The sequence below is a fragment of the Phyllobates terribilis genome, unplaced genomic scaffold (assembly GCF_046119375.1).
Source record: "Phyllobates terribilis strain yellow unplaced genomic scaffold, ASM4611937v1 Scaffold_5__5_contigs__length_657084704, whole genome shotgun sequence".
NCBI classification, from domain to species: domain Eukaryota; kingdom Metazoa; phylum Chordata; class Amphibia; order Anura; family Dendrobatidae; genus Phyllobates; species Phyllobates terribilis.
Window position 1 is genome coordinate 231,934,663 of NW_027362765.1, and position 15,356 is coordinate 231,950,018.

Genomic DNA, 15,356 nt, shown 5'->3' on the forward strand with positions numbered 1-15,356 from the left:
TGTCAGGTGGACTCTCCCAGTAACTGCGTTGTTGAGGGCACGGCAGATGCTTTGGGACACGTGCTTGTGTAGTGCGGGGATGGCACACCGGGCAAAATAGTGTCGGCTGGGGACCAAGTACCGAGGGACGGCCACTGCCATAAGATTGCGGAAGGATTTTGTCTCCACCAGCCTAAAAGGCAGCATTTCCAACGCAAGCAGTCGTGAAATGTGCGAATTTAGGACTGTGGCCTGTGGGGCGTTAGCTGCGAATTTTCTCTTTCATTCAAAGGTCTGGGATATGGACAATTGAACGCTGCGGTGGGACGTGGACGTGGGCGTTGATGCTGTTTCTTGAGAAACTGCCATAACAAGTGAAGACTGAGAGGAGAGGGCATCTTTACATGCAGTATGGACAGGGGATTGCCTTGCACACACAACAGGGGGTTCTATTGCACGCACAACAGTGGAAGAAGCAGTGGTGCTTTGATGCCATGTGCCTGATCATGCTGGTGGTGGTCAGGCTGGTAGTTTTGTCACCCCTGCTGATGCTGGCATGGCAGGTGGAACATATGGCCTTTTTGGGGTTATCAGCAGAGTCTTTAAAAAAATTCCAGACTCTGGAAGACCTACCGTTTGTACTGGCAACGTCCCTCGTGTTGGTGTTACGGGGAACGGTTGCCTGCCTTCTGTCTGCGGCCACCACACTGCTTCTTCCTGCCTGTTGGGGTACTCTGCCTCCCTCCCCCTGTGTGCTGCTGGCCTCACTCTGCATGTCCTCCTTCCACGTTGGGTCAGTTACTAGATCATCCACCACCTCCTCCTCTTCCACTTGCGCACCACGTTCCTCCTCCTCACTTCCTGGCAATTGTGTCTCGTCATCGTCCACCTCTTGTGACAGATTGCCAACGTCGACTTCCTGTGGCCGTGGCTGTTCAAATATTTGGGCATCGCAACATGGGATCTCCTCTTCCACCACTTCAAGCGTATCAGGCGAGGGGCCCAAATATGGAAATGGACCAGTGAACAGCTCTTCAGAGTGTCCAAGTGTGGGATCACTTGCTGTCTGACGACACTCGGCATGGTGGGAGAAAGGAGCATCAGGGTGAGGAGGAGTATGCGGTCGAAACTCACGGCTACTAAGAGTTGACCGTGTGGAAGACAGACCGGAGGTGGTGGTGCCCAGGTAACTGGAAGCATTATCTGCTATCCAATTAATAACCTGTTCACACTGATCAGTTCTCAATACTGATGTTGTTCTGTGCTTCCCTAGAAATTCGGTCAAGAAGCGGGAGCGAGAAGATGTGGCTGTTGGTTGTGGCACATTTTCACCTTGGCCATGGCCCCGTCCTCTGCACGAACCATCACCAGAACGTCCACTTCCACGTCCCTTGCCACGCGCCTTGCCCATTGTAAATGAAGTAAAATAGCTTACACTTGCACTATCAATGGAAAAAGGGTAACAAAGAGTAGATTAGAACCGTGGAAGAGGAAAACCACAGTTATTGCTTACTGGGGTATACCACACTTTTTTAAATAGAGATATTTGCGGCTGAACAGTGAGCGACACACTCAAACTGCTTTTTTTTTTAGATACCAAAGGCCCAAAACTGGATAGTACAGCGATTTGACCCGTGGAACTGCGAAACCACACTGGGATGTCGGGCCTACACAAGACTATTTTCAACAGATATATTTTTGTGTCACAATAGTCAGGAGACACTACTGTTTTTCTTTACGGAAAATATACCAAAACCTGAATAATAGAGATTTTTTACCGTGGGATGGCAAAACCAGTTATTGTTTACTGGGGTATACCAGACTTTTTTAAATATATAGATTTGCGGCTGAACAGTGAGCGACACACTCAAACTGTTTTTTTTTTTAGATACAAATGGCCCAAAATGGATAATACAGAGGTTTGAACCGTGGAAGTGCAAAACAACACTTCTGTTTCTCTACCCTACACCAGACTATTTTCAACAGTTATATTTGTGTCCGAAAAATCAGAGACACGCTTTTTTTTTGGGGGGGGGGGACACACCAAAAGGTTAATAAGACGGGTATTTGTACAGTGTGAAGGAGGAAAAAAAAAGGAGGATTTAGATGAACAAAAAAGGATTTTTCCTGGCCCCCGACACCTGGTGCTAAGTCCAGCAATTTCAGCAACAGGAGCACACAGGACTGTAATTCAGCGTTTGCTGGTATAACCACTGTGTCTCCTATACAGCCTGCCTGCCTGGTATCTGGGATGGATATTAGTCCTGAAAAGGACTGTTTGTTTGTTCTGGCAGCCTTTACAGACCCTACACTAACTATTTCGCAGTTTATATCTCTCCCTAAATCAGCAGCGCTGTCCCTACACTGTCTAATCCGGAGCGACTGTGTCCAAGATGGCGGCGCCCGGTTTTAAATACTCGAGGTGACGCTGTGCGGCCAGCCAATCACTGTAATGCCCACAACCAACATGGCTGCAGCATTACAGTGACTGGCTGGCAATCCCTGCATGTTCATTGGCTCTGTAAAGAGCGCCAAACATGCAGGGCGGAGACCCGAGCTCCCGCCCGAGTAACCCGGAAATGCTCGGTGCTCGCCGAACATCCCGAGTAGCGTGATGCTCGGGCGAGTACCGAGCAGTGTCGAGCATGTTCGCTGAACACTAATATTGTCTTTTTATTCCACTGCGACCTCCACCACTGTTCCAAGGGGCATTGATATTGTCCTTTTATTCCACTGTGACCTCCACGACTCTTCCAAGGGGCATTGATATTGTCTTTTTATTCCACTGGGACCTCCACCACTCTTCCAAGGGGCATTGATATTGTCTTTTTATTCCACTGGGACCTCCATGTCTCTTCCAAGGGGCATTAAAACCGTCTTGTTAAACCACTCTGAACTCCATGTCTCTTCCAAGGGGCATTAAAACCGTCTTATTAAGCTACTGTGACCTCCACGTCTCTTCCAAGTGGCATTAAAACCGTCTTGTTAAACCACTCTGAACTCCACGTCTCTTCCAAGGGGCATTAAAATCGTCTTAAGCTACTGTGACCTCCACGTCTCTTCCAAGGGGCATTGATATTGTCTTTTTATTCCACAGGGACTTCCACCACTCTTCCAAGGGTCATTGATATTGTCTTTTTATTCCACTGGGACCTCCACCACTCTTCCAAGGGGCATTGAAATTGTCTTTTCATTCCACTGGGACCTCCACGTCTCTTCCAAGGGGCATTAAAACCGTCTTGTTAAACCACTCTGAACTTCACGTCTCTTCCAAGGGGCATTAAAACCGTCTTGTTAAGCTACTGTGACCTCCACGTCTCTTCCAAGGGGCATTAAAACCGTCTTGTTAAACCACTCTGAACTCCATGTCTCTTCCAAGGGGCATTAAAACCGTCTTGTTAAGCTACTGTGACCTCCACGTCTCTTCCAAGGGGCATTAAAACCGTCTTGTTAAACCACTCTGAACTCCATGTCTCTTCCAAGGGGCATTAAAATCGTCTTGCTAAGCTACTGTGACCTCCACGTCTCTTCCAAGGGGCATTGATATTGTCTTTTTATTCCACTGCGACCTCCACCACTCTTCCAAGGGGCATTGATATTGTCTTTTTATTCCACTGGGACCTCCACGTCTCTTCCAAGGCGCATTAAAACCATCTTGTTAAACCACTCTGAACTCCACGTCTCTTCCAAGGGGCATTAAAATTGTCTTGTTAAGCTACTGTGACCTCCATGTCTCTTCCAAGGGTCATTAATATTGTCTTTTTATTCCACTGTAACCTCCACCACTCTTCCAAGGGGCATTGATATTGTCTTTTTATTCCACTGGGACCTCCACGTCTCTTCCAAGGGGCATTAAAACCATCTTGTTAAACCACTCTGAACTCCACGTCTCTTCCAAGGGGCATTAAAACCGTCTTGTTAAGCTAATGTGACCTCCACGTCTCTTCCAAGGGGCATTAAAACCGTCTTGTTAAACCACTCTGAATTCCACAGCTCTTCCAAGGGGAATTGAAATGTTGTTTTTAATTACCTCTAACCTCCACGACTCTTCCAACGGGCTTTGCATTTCCTCCAAATTTTAGTCAGCTTTTGCTTTTTAATGCATAGGCAAACACTAAGGGAGACCCACTCCACAATAATGGGCAGAAGGTTTTTAGTACACTGTAGTCCACGTCTGTTTCAAGGGGCATTGCAGTTCCTCATAATTTTTGGAAAGCCTTCCATTCACTGCTTAGGCCAACAGTGCACAGGAGACCCAGTTGCTATAAATGGAAAAAACGGTTTAGTTAAGGCCCTCTGACCTCCACGTCACTTCCAAGGGGCATTGGAGTGCCTCGAAATTTTTGGTAGGCACTGCACTCACTGTATGCCCTATAACTGTGTAGCCGAAAAGCTCCTTTTGGTACAGAAACATATCCTACAAGACATGTGTCATTGACTGGCCTGATATTGATGTGAATGGTCTCTGTTCCTCCTGCTCTTTCTCCTTTGCCACCACCTCATCCATCATTCATCACCTGAAGCTTTGTTTTAACGGGAGTCATAGAACTGGGATAGTAGCAGGAAAACATCCAGCAATCCTCGGAGGAGGTAGGATATGCGCCAAAACGCTGACCACCTCAGGCCTAGCCGCTACTACTGTACATACATGCGCTTGCATTCCAAGGAACAGAAAGCTAAGGAGATGGATGGCCTCATGATCATGAATAATTTACTTGTTGTGCAGGAGGCCGACCACTGCGGCTGTCTACCTTCTGAACTTTGTGTTGAAGCCTGATTGACCCAGGACCCGCAATCCTCTATGCTGGAGGACGTGTTCCATCCCAGTGTCCAACTGTGTCCCAGCTTCCATAATATTAACCCAGTGTGAAGGCATCAGTGAGATGGACCATCCCTGGCCACATTCACTTGTCCACGTGTTTGTGGTTAGGCTGTCCGTCAAATAGGGGCGGCTGGGGACCGTTTATTGACACCCGGTCGCCCCCAGGTGGCTGGGGACCGTGTGTGGGCACCCGGCCGCGGGGCGGCTGGGGACCGAGTATGGACACCCGGCCGCCCCCTGACGGCTGGGGACCAAGCGTGGACACCCAGCCGCCGGACGGCTGGGGACTGAGTATGGATACCAGGCCGCCGACGCAGACATGACGTGGTGGCCAGATTCCGCCTCCACATGCCTAAAAGGCCCAATTTCAAGTGCAAGCAAGCAAGCAGTATGGTATTGCAGCCTGGGGGTGGGTGGGTGGCAGGCTGCATACTTGTGCTTGCATTGCAAGGAATGAGGGAGGTACAATTGAACACTGCCCTGGGACAAGGACTTGCACGGGGATAGTTGCAAGTCTGCATCTTCTGATGCGGAAAGGATCACTTCTGAAGGGCACACTTTTAGGCAGTGACCTGGGTGTCAGAGATGCTTCCAGGGGTCTTCCCCATGCTGTTCCCATGTCTTTTCAGCACTGTATGCATGTGTCACACAGCACATGGCCAGATAAGATTGTAAAATGTTAAAATGACATTTCCCGGTGAATGCATTAGTCACGGTTGAAAGCAATACAAAAGTGCAAAAACGCATAAAAAATGCTACTTGTGAATATAGCCCAAGGTGTGGAGGACTATTTTTGTTTTTGGTTATTTATTTTACCTTATACACAAGTCTTTACCCTGGAAAGGAAGTTCCTTAACATATTTCACAGGAAAACAGTTTCAGTTTAGTTTTTGAACGTTTTATTGTGAGCCTGTAAAAGTGGCTTAAGGCTATGTGCCCACGATGCAGAAATGAAGCAGAAAATTTCTGCAGCATTTCTGCATCTCCCTGGCAGAAAAAACGCATGCAGATTGTGCATGCGTTTTTCCTGCAGAATACATGCGGATTCACATGCGTTTCCGCATGCAGATTGACAAGCGCTTTCCAGGCGATAGCATCACTTGGAAAGTGCTTAACAACTAGGTCACACTATATAAATCCATGCAAACGGCAAAATTAAAACAAATAAAGCTATACTCACCCCCGAGGCCCCGGCGTGTGCTGCAGCGCTCGTTCCTGTCTGGTTCCCGGCTGCCGGCATATCGCGAGACAGAGCGGTGAAGGGCCTGCGGTCACATGACTGTGACGTCACCGCAGGTCCTCAAGCGATGCCGGCATTCAGAGAAAAGTCTTCGGAAAGGTGAGTATAAACTTTATTTGTTATTTTATTCTTTTTTTACAGGTACAATGGTACCCAGGTCTGGATGAGAGTCTCCTCTCCTCCAGAACTGGGTACCATCCGCACATAGAGACGCATAGAAGCCGCGGTTTCTATGTATTTCAATGCAAGTCAATGGCGGGAGTTCCGCTGCGCTTCCGCAAAATTAAATGACATGCTGCGGATTTTGTACGTAGCATAAACGCTGTGGAAAAATCCGCAGCATGTGCATAGAACATGCGGAATCCCCTTGGGGACCATGGGGTGCGGATTACCTAGCATTTCACAAGCGTTTCCGCTGCTGAAATTCCACAGCATAAACGCTTGAAAAACGCTACGTGGGCACCCAGCCTCATACCTCTGACCACGTTGTTGACAGCAGTGACCTGGGGGTCAGAAATGCTTCCTGGGGCGATCCCCATGCTGTCCCCATGTCATTTGAGCACTGTCACTATCGTTTTGGGCACTTTTTAGGCTTTTAAAAGACTGCCGGGGGTGCCGCCGCAAAAATGCTCGGGTCTCCCATAGACTAACATTGGGGTCGTTGCTCGGGTCGAGCACCCGAGTATCACGGTGAGCTCTGCCCGAGCTTTGAGCACCCGAGCATTTTAGTGCTCGATCAACACTAATAATAAGTCATGAAAATAAAAGACAGTATGCAAACTATGCGGTATGAATGTGGTTTTATTTGTCAATGCGATTTGAGGTCATCATACCTCTTCATCAGGACAAACCACAATGATCATATAAGACCCTATTCCTAAGTGTTTCCCAATAGGAGAAAAGTCATATGACAAGTTAAGTATAATGACATGGTCAGAATTCTTGTCCAAAAGTCCCTGAGCTAGCCTAATTTATATAGGTTCTATACCGATATCAAATATGTGCAGTCTAGTAGTTGTAATGGAGACATACTATTGATTTTAAATCATAATTTTACTTTATTTAGTCTTTATTTTGCTACTGAAGTCATGTTTTTAAAGGAAAGTGTTTCAATGACCTCTAAGGTCATGGAAAGAAATGACAATTGGATCTTTGAAAAGTTGCCTTGGGAGCAAAATAAAAGGGAAACGGAAAAGTTATTAAACATCCAGCTGTAAGAAAATATAAAAGCAAAGTAAAAACAATTTGGACACTATAAATATTTTTGCATCATGTATGTTTTTTTATCCATCCGGAAAAGGCCTGAAAAATATGTTTTGTTGTTCACAAGTATTGGTATTAACTTTCCAAGGAACGGAATGTTTTTGTTTTCTGGAGTCAAAACAGTAAAAGACTCAGTGAGACTTTGGCTGAAGTCCTGAGTCTTGGGATAAAAGATGTGTTCTCTGATGCTCTGCCAGTGAGCTTAGACATTGAAATAATGTCCCTCATGGAGTAGATGGTGTATAGTTCTTTCTTTTACCAGCTTTTAACTTAAACTTTAAACAAGTGGAAACTGACATGAAGATGTATTTGTAATTTTCTTTTTTTATATTTTAACAAGTGTTTGTATAAAGTTGTTAAACGCAGTTCTTATTGATAAGTCACTACCTACAATTAGAATTAGAATTATAGGGAACCAGACAGCTGATCAGCTCCATTATTTCAGCTAAGTGGTTTCAGATTAAAATATATATTTAAAATCTGTCCGCAGACCATCCGACTAGGATGACTAGCCTAAGAGCGGTTCCCTCTTGGCTTCTCTTTGCCCTGCTCCCCTTGATTAACAGGTTTCTCCCTTGTGGGAAATGGAAAAGCCACCAGGGACTGGCCTTTAGGACTACTCAAATTAGTTGCATCATTCCCGGGAATGACAGGTCTCTTTCTATACACACACATACGGAGAGATTTGTTTAGCTAGGTGAGCAGGGCAAGAAGAAGCCACTAGGGACTATAACACTACTCATCCTAGTTGCTTTATTCATATAGAGAGACTTGATCATCTAGGGGAGCGGTACAGCAATAAGTCACTGGGGATCTGCCTCTTGGACTAGTCAGCCTAGTTGTATAGTTCAGGGGACTGACAGGTCTCTCCCTGTACACAGGCATAGGGAGAGACTTGATAATCTAGGGAAGCAGGGCAGAGAGAAGTCACCGGGAATCCGCCTCTTGAACTAGTCACCTTAGCTGCATCAATCCGGGACTGACAGGACTCTCTCTATACACACACATATGGAGATACTTGTCAGTCTAAGGGAGCGGGGTGGGAAGAAGCCACCAGGGATTGGTCTCTTGGACTAGTTATCCTAGTTGCATTGTTCCTTGGAATAACAGGTTCCTCCCGATACACACATATAAGGAGAGATCTGTCAGTTAAGGGAAACGGGGAGGGGAAAGGCCACTGGGGATGTGCCTCTTGGACTAGTCATGCTAGTTGCATCACATCCTCTCTCACAAGTTTTTAAAAGGATATTGTTTTCTATGAAACCCTACAGAATTTCAGAGTATTACATATGTGCCTGAAACGAAGGAGCCGGGCTCTAATTCTTGCTGCTCGTGGTTCAGGCCTGAAATTAAGGAGCCGGGCTCTAATTCTTGCTGCTCGTGGTTCAGGCCTGAAATTAAGGAGCCGGGCTCTAATTCTTGCTGCTCGTGGTTCAGGCCTGAAATTAAGGAGCCGGGCTCTAATTCTTGCTGCTCGTGGTTCTGGCAGCATTAATCAGGTGTCAGATTAGCTTTACTTATGAAGTTCATAATGAAATCATTCTGGAAGGGGAGCAGAGCAGCAGATGTTTCATGACTGACCTAAATCTCACTTCATGTTCTACATTTTCCACTACGTCCCCCTAAACCCCTGCCAATCTGTCACAGGCTTTGTCTGACAGTAAGCCAGTCATTGGCATATAACATGCCACATCTGGCTTAAAATTTGCCTTCTAAAAACACAATTTTGAACTTCAAATTCCATTTGCAATGCCACAAAGCAGGTTCTGTTGTGAATACACATCACATGTTGTCAGAAGTGTAACTCAGGAAGGATAAAAAACCCTAACGTGTACAAACTAATGTCGGAGACCTTCAGATGACAACACATGTCCTCATTATAGAAGAAGGTCTCCAAGAGAGTGGGACTCATCATCGAAAAAAAAGAGCATTAATGGATTGTACAAATACTTGCCTAATGGAATTCTGAAAATATTTTTGCAAGACTTTTGACAATCTATGGAATCTACAGGTGCTCTCTGGAATTACAAGCCTAGGGCAAACGTTCTCCTACTCAAGACGTGAAAACACATGGCTGCCTATGGCATCATTTTCATTTACACTTCTACATTTACATACAGTGTATGAATTTAAATGCAATGTGGCCACATCTTTACAGGGGAGCAATTACATTACTATAGTACTTCTTATTATTAATACTGCCCATGCTCAGATGCTACTCTGATACATCATATTCCACAGTCACCATATAGTAACAGATACTGGTTTGGAATGCTGAACTGGGATTCCTAGAAAAGCACAAATCAAGTCTAGAAATTACAGGGTATGTTCAATCTTGTATCTTATTTCTTTGAAACTAAGTCCCACTCCTGTCTGGTGATGTGAGCTGTGCAAAGAATTTCCTCTATGTAAATGAAGGAATTATACATCCGCCATGTCGTATGTTGCAGTTATTCTTTGCAGAACTTGCATTGCAAAAAATAATGAACCGCGATTCATCATTTGTGCGTTTTTTTAAAGTCATTTTACTTTTTTGTCTTGTGGTATTAGTTGTCATTATGGCGCCAAATTCTTCAAAATGGTTCACATGATTCATAAATTAGCATAAAGGCTGAAAAAAACATAAATGCATCTAGGTTAGACCATTCGCCACCAATTTTGATGCAGAAGAAGACAAATATGCCACAAGAGACAAAAGCCAATTTTTCTCATTTTAGCCCGTGTTCACACTTCACGCGGATTTATTGCTTAACTGGCAAGAATGGAACCAGTAAGACCCCATTGATTAATATGGGAGTTTGTCTGGGTTCCGTTTTGTGTTCTTTTCTTAGAAATGAAGAAAATGCTTGTTATTTAGAATTTTTTCTTCTGTTCTGTAGGCTAATACATAATGGAATTCATTCACACAAACAGAACAGACAAAAAGGAAGTGTAGCCTTAGAAGTATAATTCATTCTCAACTCCCGTCTAATCAGAATAAATCCTCGGATCAACAATCCATACATGCTGGACATTTGGGGTGATGAGGAATAATTAAATCCCCTCTCTATGCACAAACATATCCTTCATTAATGAGCAAGATATAAGCAAACAACCAATCTCATATCCGGGACCTCTCTGTCTAGAAAGTAGATTAGAAAATGAGAACCTGTCCAGCGCTCGGATAATGGAGCTTTATGTATGTGCTCCTAGAGGAGGCATATTCACCATGCTAAATAAAAGAGCATTATCATTAATGAATACAGAGCTTGTGTATAGTAAATCCTGGGGGGGTAAGTCACAGGCCACATTCACACATTCAGGATTTGGTCAGTATTTACATCAGCCAAAACCAGGAGTGGGTGAAATGCAGAAGTGGTGACATGTTTCTATTCTAAATACTAATGTAAAATACTGACCGAATACTGAACGTGTGAACGTGGCAAAGACAGATCATTTTCTACTGTCCTGTCGAATGATCCTGTAAGCAAAACCATTTTAACCATGGCCTATATAGCAAAATAATGAAAGTGAAATGATATAGCGAAGGAAATAGGAAACTACAGGTGGTTTCGGCAGTTTCATCTTGGTACAAATCTTAATAAATCAGTACAAATGCATAATGTGTAGGGATAAAGGAGAACCTCTCTATCTTGAGAAAGTTGCATGGGTGACAATATCTGTAAAGCGCTGTCGAATATGATGGCGCTATATAAGAAAGCATATTAATTCAATAAAAAATGGGTGACTTCAAAGTAATTTGGGGAAAAAGAGGGCTTTGTTGGGATTGCAAGGGGATAGGATATATTTAGACAAATAAAGGTAATATAAAAATGCATATATATCGCACTGATGTAACACAGAACATTTTAACAATCTAGTTGGTTAATCTATGTACACCCCCATCCATCTATATATACCGTAACCCCACAGGCAGAGGCAAACCCTAACATAGGTGCCATGATCATTGCAACCTGCTCGTTATAAGACATGTCATAGGTTTGCTCTGCCAATTCAGTGTTACTTTCTTACATGTGTAGACTCCTTTTAGTACAATATCAGTATTTATGGATGTTAACATTAAGATTTTACATCAGGTTCTTGGAAAGTGAATGATTCCAGTAAGCAGCATTCATTTCTGTGATGGCCAGATAGAGACGTGTTGGTTGATTACAGAAAGAGCATCCATGGCTTTACTGCAGACTAGCCATAGTGTCATGAAGACCCCAATCCAGAACCCTGTGCACACTTACCGAACCCCTGCGCTCACTTGGATTCTCTTGATTGCGCAGTTCCTGCACTGGGACTAGAGCAGAACACTGCCTGCAGAGGCTTATATACAGCACCCTCATACACATTCATCCACACACCACCACAGTCCCTCCTCCTTCCCACAGACCACACAGCTGGACATGGAGCAGACCCTGGGGCAGCAAATCATCTTGTAATAGAGACTTGGACAGGAAAAAACACGACATGAAGACATTATTACAAGCATACAGCACAAAGCCGCAGGAGTCGCTCAAACTGCACACAAAAGAAAGACATAGCAATGCACAATGGTGGCAGCATAGCACACAGCAGGGAGCTAGGATAACACGCACACAATGGCATGCGATCGCTTATCCAGATTGCTTGGTGACACTGACACTCGGGATAAAGCTGCATTTACACTGAATGATAATCGTAGACAGGCGTTTTTAAGTATGCCCGTTTCACGATAGTCTTTCCGTGTAAACAGGTTGCCAACAGGCAAAACGCTCATTCATTGGGTGAAATGATCTTTTGTGCAGCGCAAAAGATCATCTTCTCGACAATGCATTGTCCTGTGTAAACAGGGCTCATACTGCCGAGTACTATGGCCATCTGTGCGCACTGAGCCATCTGTTGCAGATCTATTATAAATCGCTCTGCGCGCATCTGACGTGCCCCCTGGGCCGTGGGGTACTTGGCAGCCGGGCCTCTGGTTGCCGGGGGATATCACGGTGGCTGGCCCGGTCCGTGACCCAGGGCGGTCAGTGAAAAGGGGAAACTTCTATTATATGGGGTTTTTGGGATTTTCGTGACGCCACCTGTGGTGTCTGGTGAGGTTCACCAGCGCTCCGACAGTCCTCTGAGGCAGATGATAGGGCAGCTTGGGATGGAACGGCTCCCCACAGGTGGAGCAGGCCTCAGGGCAGTGTAGATTAATGGAGGTGCGCTGGGCGTTGTAGTGCAGGGAGGGAAATGGCACCGGCGAAATAAAGGAGCGGAGGCAGCTCAGTGCAGTCATCCAAGATTTACTCACAGTTTTTAGACAGTCCACAGGTGCACAGTACTGGTGCAAGCCTCCCGCGTCGCACTGCGTTCACCGGGCAGGGGTTCAGTCCTTCCTCTGGTAGCTCGGGTGTACCTGGCAGAACCCCACTTTCCTATGTACCTTTCTAGACCGACTTCACGCTGGGTCTTTACTTCCTCCTGCCCTGCGCTTCCCACTGTGAATCCTGTTCAGGTGCTGCGAGGTCCCCCCTGTCCGTCGGAGTTGCACAGACCTGCTTGACCTTACTTTTGGATTGAAGTGAGGGTTTGGCTGGTGGCTATAGAAGTCAGAAGCCTCCGGTTTTGAAGCCCCACCCAGCCTTTAGATTAAATTTTACAATGAGGTCTGCCTCACGGGGGCTGGGGTGGCCTGTCTCTGCCTGGCGGACTTGCGCCTTGGCGGCCTTGTCACGGGCCTCCAGGCGTTCACTGCGCGCTTCCCGCGCGCGTCGCTCCCTCTCCAATTGTCGGAGCTCCCGCCTGCAGAACTCCTTCCTCTGCAGGGTGGCGGACTCGGTTTCGTAGGAGAGCCCCATCAGATCTCCCCCCCGGTTGTCCCAGCATAACTCCTCTCTGCCGGGCAGGCAACCGGGGGCGCTGGTATTGGGAGGGGCGGGCACGGCTGCTGATCCTGGAAGCGGGCGGACCAGTCGAAGACCGGCGCGCCGTAGATCCACTCCAGCGTCGGAGGCGGAGGTGGCGGGAGGGCTCCCAGTAACAGGCCCGCAGCTTCAGCGCCCGGGATCAGAGGTGCCGGGGGGGCGCTGTGTAGATGATCCTCCGGTGCAGCGCTCAGAGGCGGGGGTTCTGGGAAGGCCCTTGGTGGGGGGTTTCCTGGTTCCGCGCCCGGGGGTGGAGGTTCTGGGCTGCATAACGGCTCCAGCCAGAGTGCAGCAGCATATGGCGGGGGCTGGGGCAGAAGGCTCAGGAGCAGGTCGGCGCTGGCAGCGCCCGGAACTGGGGATTCTCTCCTACCTGCTCCTGTGCTCCAGACGGCCTCCTGGTTCTCCACGAGCTCCGCCGGGGCTGGTGGGCGGCTGCTGGCATCCGGCTTCACTTTTCGGCGTGCTGCCAGTTTTTCCAGCAGCTCACTTTTCCACCGGGCGACCACTGCCTGCTGGGCTCGCTCCACTTGCTGACCCAGCTCGAGGACCTCGCTCTCGAGGAACTCCACATCCTCCGGGGACAGCTTTTCCATATCTTTCTCCATGGTGAAGGGGGTGGCTTGGTGCTGCGGCAGGCCAGAGGCAGAGGCTTGGCTTTTGCTCCCTTCCATCTTGGCTGCCGGGTGCGGTCTGGCTAGACGGGTTGAGACCACACCCTGTCTCCATTCTTTTTCTCCTCCTCCTCTCCTCTTTTGGGGGCGGTCCCATGGCGATTTGCTCTCGGTCACTCCCTGTGACGGCCTTCCTGCCTTGACGGACACATCTATGTGGACAGTCACTGTTGCAAGGGGCAGGGTATGCTTTTGGCGCCAATTCTGGGACCCGGCCCATGATGGGAGGTTCCATATTGTTGTCTTTGATCACGCACATAATGGCGCCCGTTCTTCTGGGGCGGGCGCCACATTCAATGTAGTAAAACAGTCCTTAGGCAGACAATACCCGCTGATAAAGGGCCGGTCACGCATCCTGTTCGTGACGCCAGAAACCTGACTCGCCCCCAGGGCCGTGGGGCACTCGGCAGCCGGGCCTCTGGTTGCCGGGGGATATCACGTTGGCTGGCCCGGTCCGTGACCCAGGGCGGTCAGTGAAAAGGGGAAACTTCTATTATATGGGGTTTTTGAGATTTTTCGTGACGCCACCTGTGGTGTCTGGTGAGGATCCTCTGAGGCAGATGATAGGGCAGCTTGAGATGGAACGGCTCCCCACAGGTGGAGCAGGCCTCAGGGCAGTGTAGAGAGGAATGGAGGTGCGCTGGGCGTTGTAGTGCGGGGAGGGAAATGGCACCGGCGAAATAAAGGAGGGGAGGCAGCTCCGTGCAGTCATCCAAGATTTACTCACAGTTCTTAGACAGTCCACAGGTGCACAGTACTGGTGCAAGCCTCCCACGTCGCACTGCGTTCACCGGGCAGGGGTTCAGTCCTTCCTCAGGTAGCTCGGGTGTACCTGGCAGAACCCCACTTTCCTATGTACCTTTCTAGACCAATTTCACGCTGGGTCTTTACTTCCTCCTGCCCTGCGCTTCCCACTGTGAATCCTGTACGGGTGCTGCGAGGTCCCCCCTGTCCGTCGGAGTTGCACAGACCTGCTTGATCTTACTTTTGGATTGAGGTGAGGGTTTGGCTGGTGGCTATAGATGTCAGAAGCCTCCGGTTTTTCCAGCCGAGGCTTGAAGCTGCACGACTGGGCCAGGGGCCGGTCCCCTTCTTGCGGCCTAGATCCTCCTGACACTTGGCAGATTCGGGGTGTACGGGTGCCACCTGCACTCGCCGTACCCCCTAGGATCCCTTCTGTAGAACGGAGCCTACTCCCTGCTCCCCTCCTGGGCCTCAGTCCTGGGCCCTTGTAGTGGAGCAGAGCTCCTAAAGAGACTCTGCTCCCAGACTGTTCCTCTGAACTGTCCCTACACCAATCAACCACTGTTAAGATGTCTACCTATTTACTGTATATATCTACTGTATGAGTGCTCCCATGAACTACTTCCTCCACCCACACCCACTACTGGTTCCCCCTAACTTTAGGTTCCCCCCACCCCAGCCAGGGTCAGAGCTCAGCAGAATACTACATTGCGTCTTGCTCCTCCAGCTGGCCTGGGGTAGTGTAGTGTTGGATG

At 47.8% G+C, this 15,356-nt stretch overlaps 1 protein-coding gene across 1 annotated transcript in view; it reads right to left on the reverse strand.

Moving 5' to 3' along the window:
• PLTP (phospholipid transfer protein) overlaps positions 1-11,695 on the reverse strand; it is a 62,829-nt gene extending 51,134 nt beyond the window's left edge. The window contains exon 1 of the mRNA XM_073683903.1: positions 11,537-11,695. The gene's annotated coding sequence lies outside the window, so the exon portion shown is untranslated. The remainder of the gene's footprint in view (positions 1-11,536) is intronic.
• Between the last annotated feature and the right edge of the window lie 3,661 nt (positions 11,696-15,356).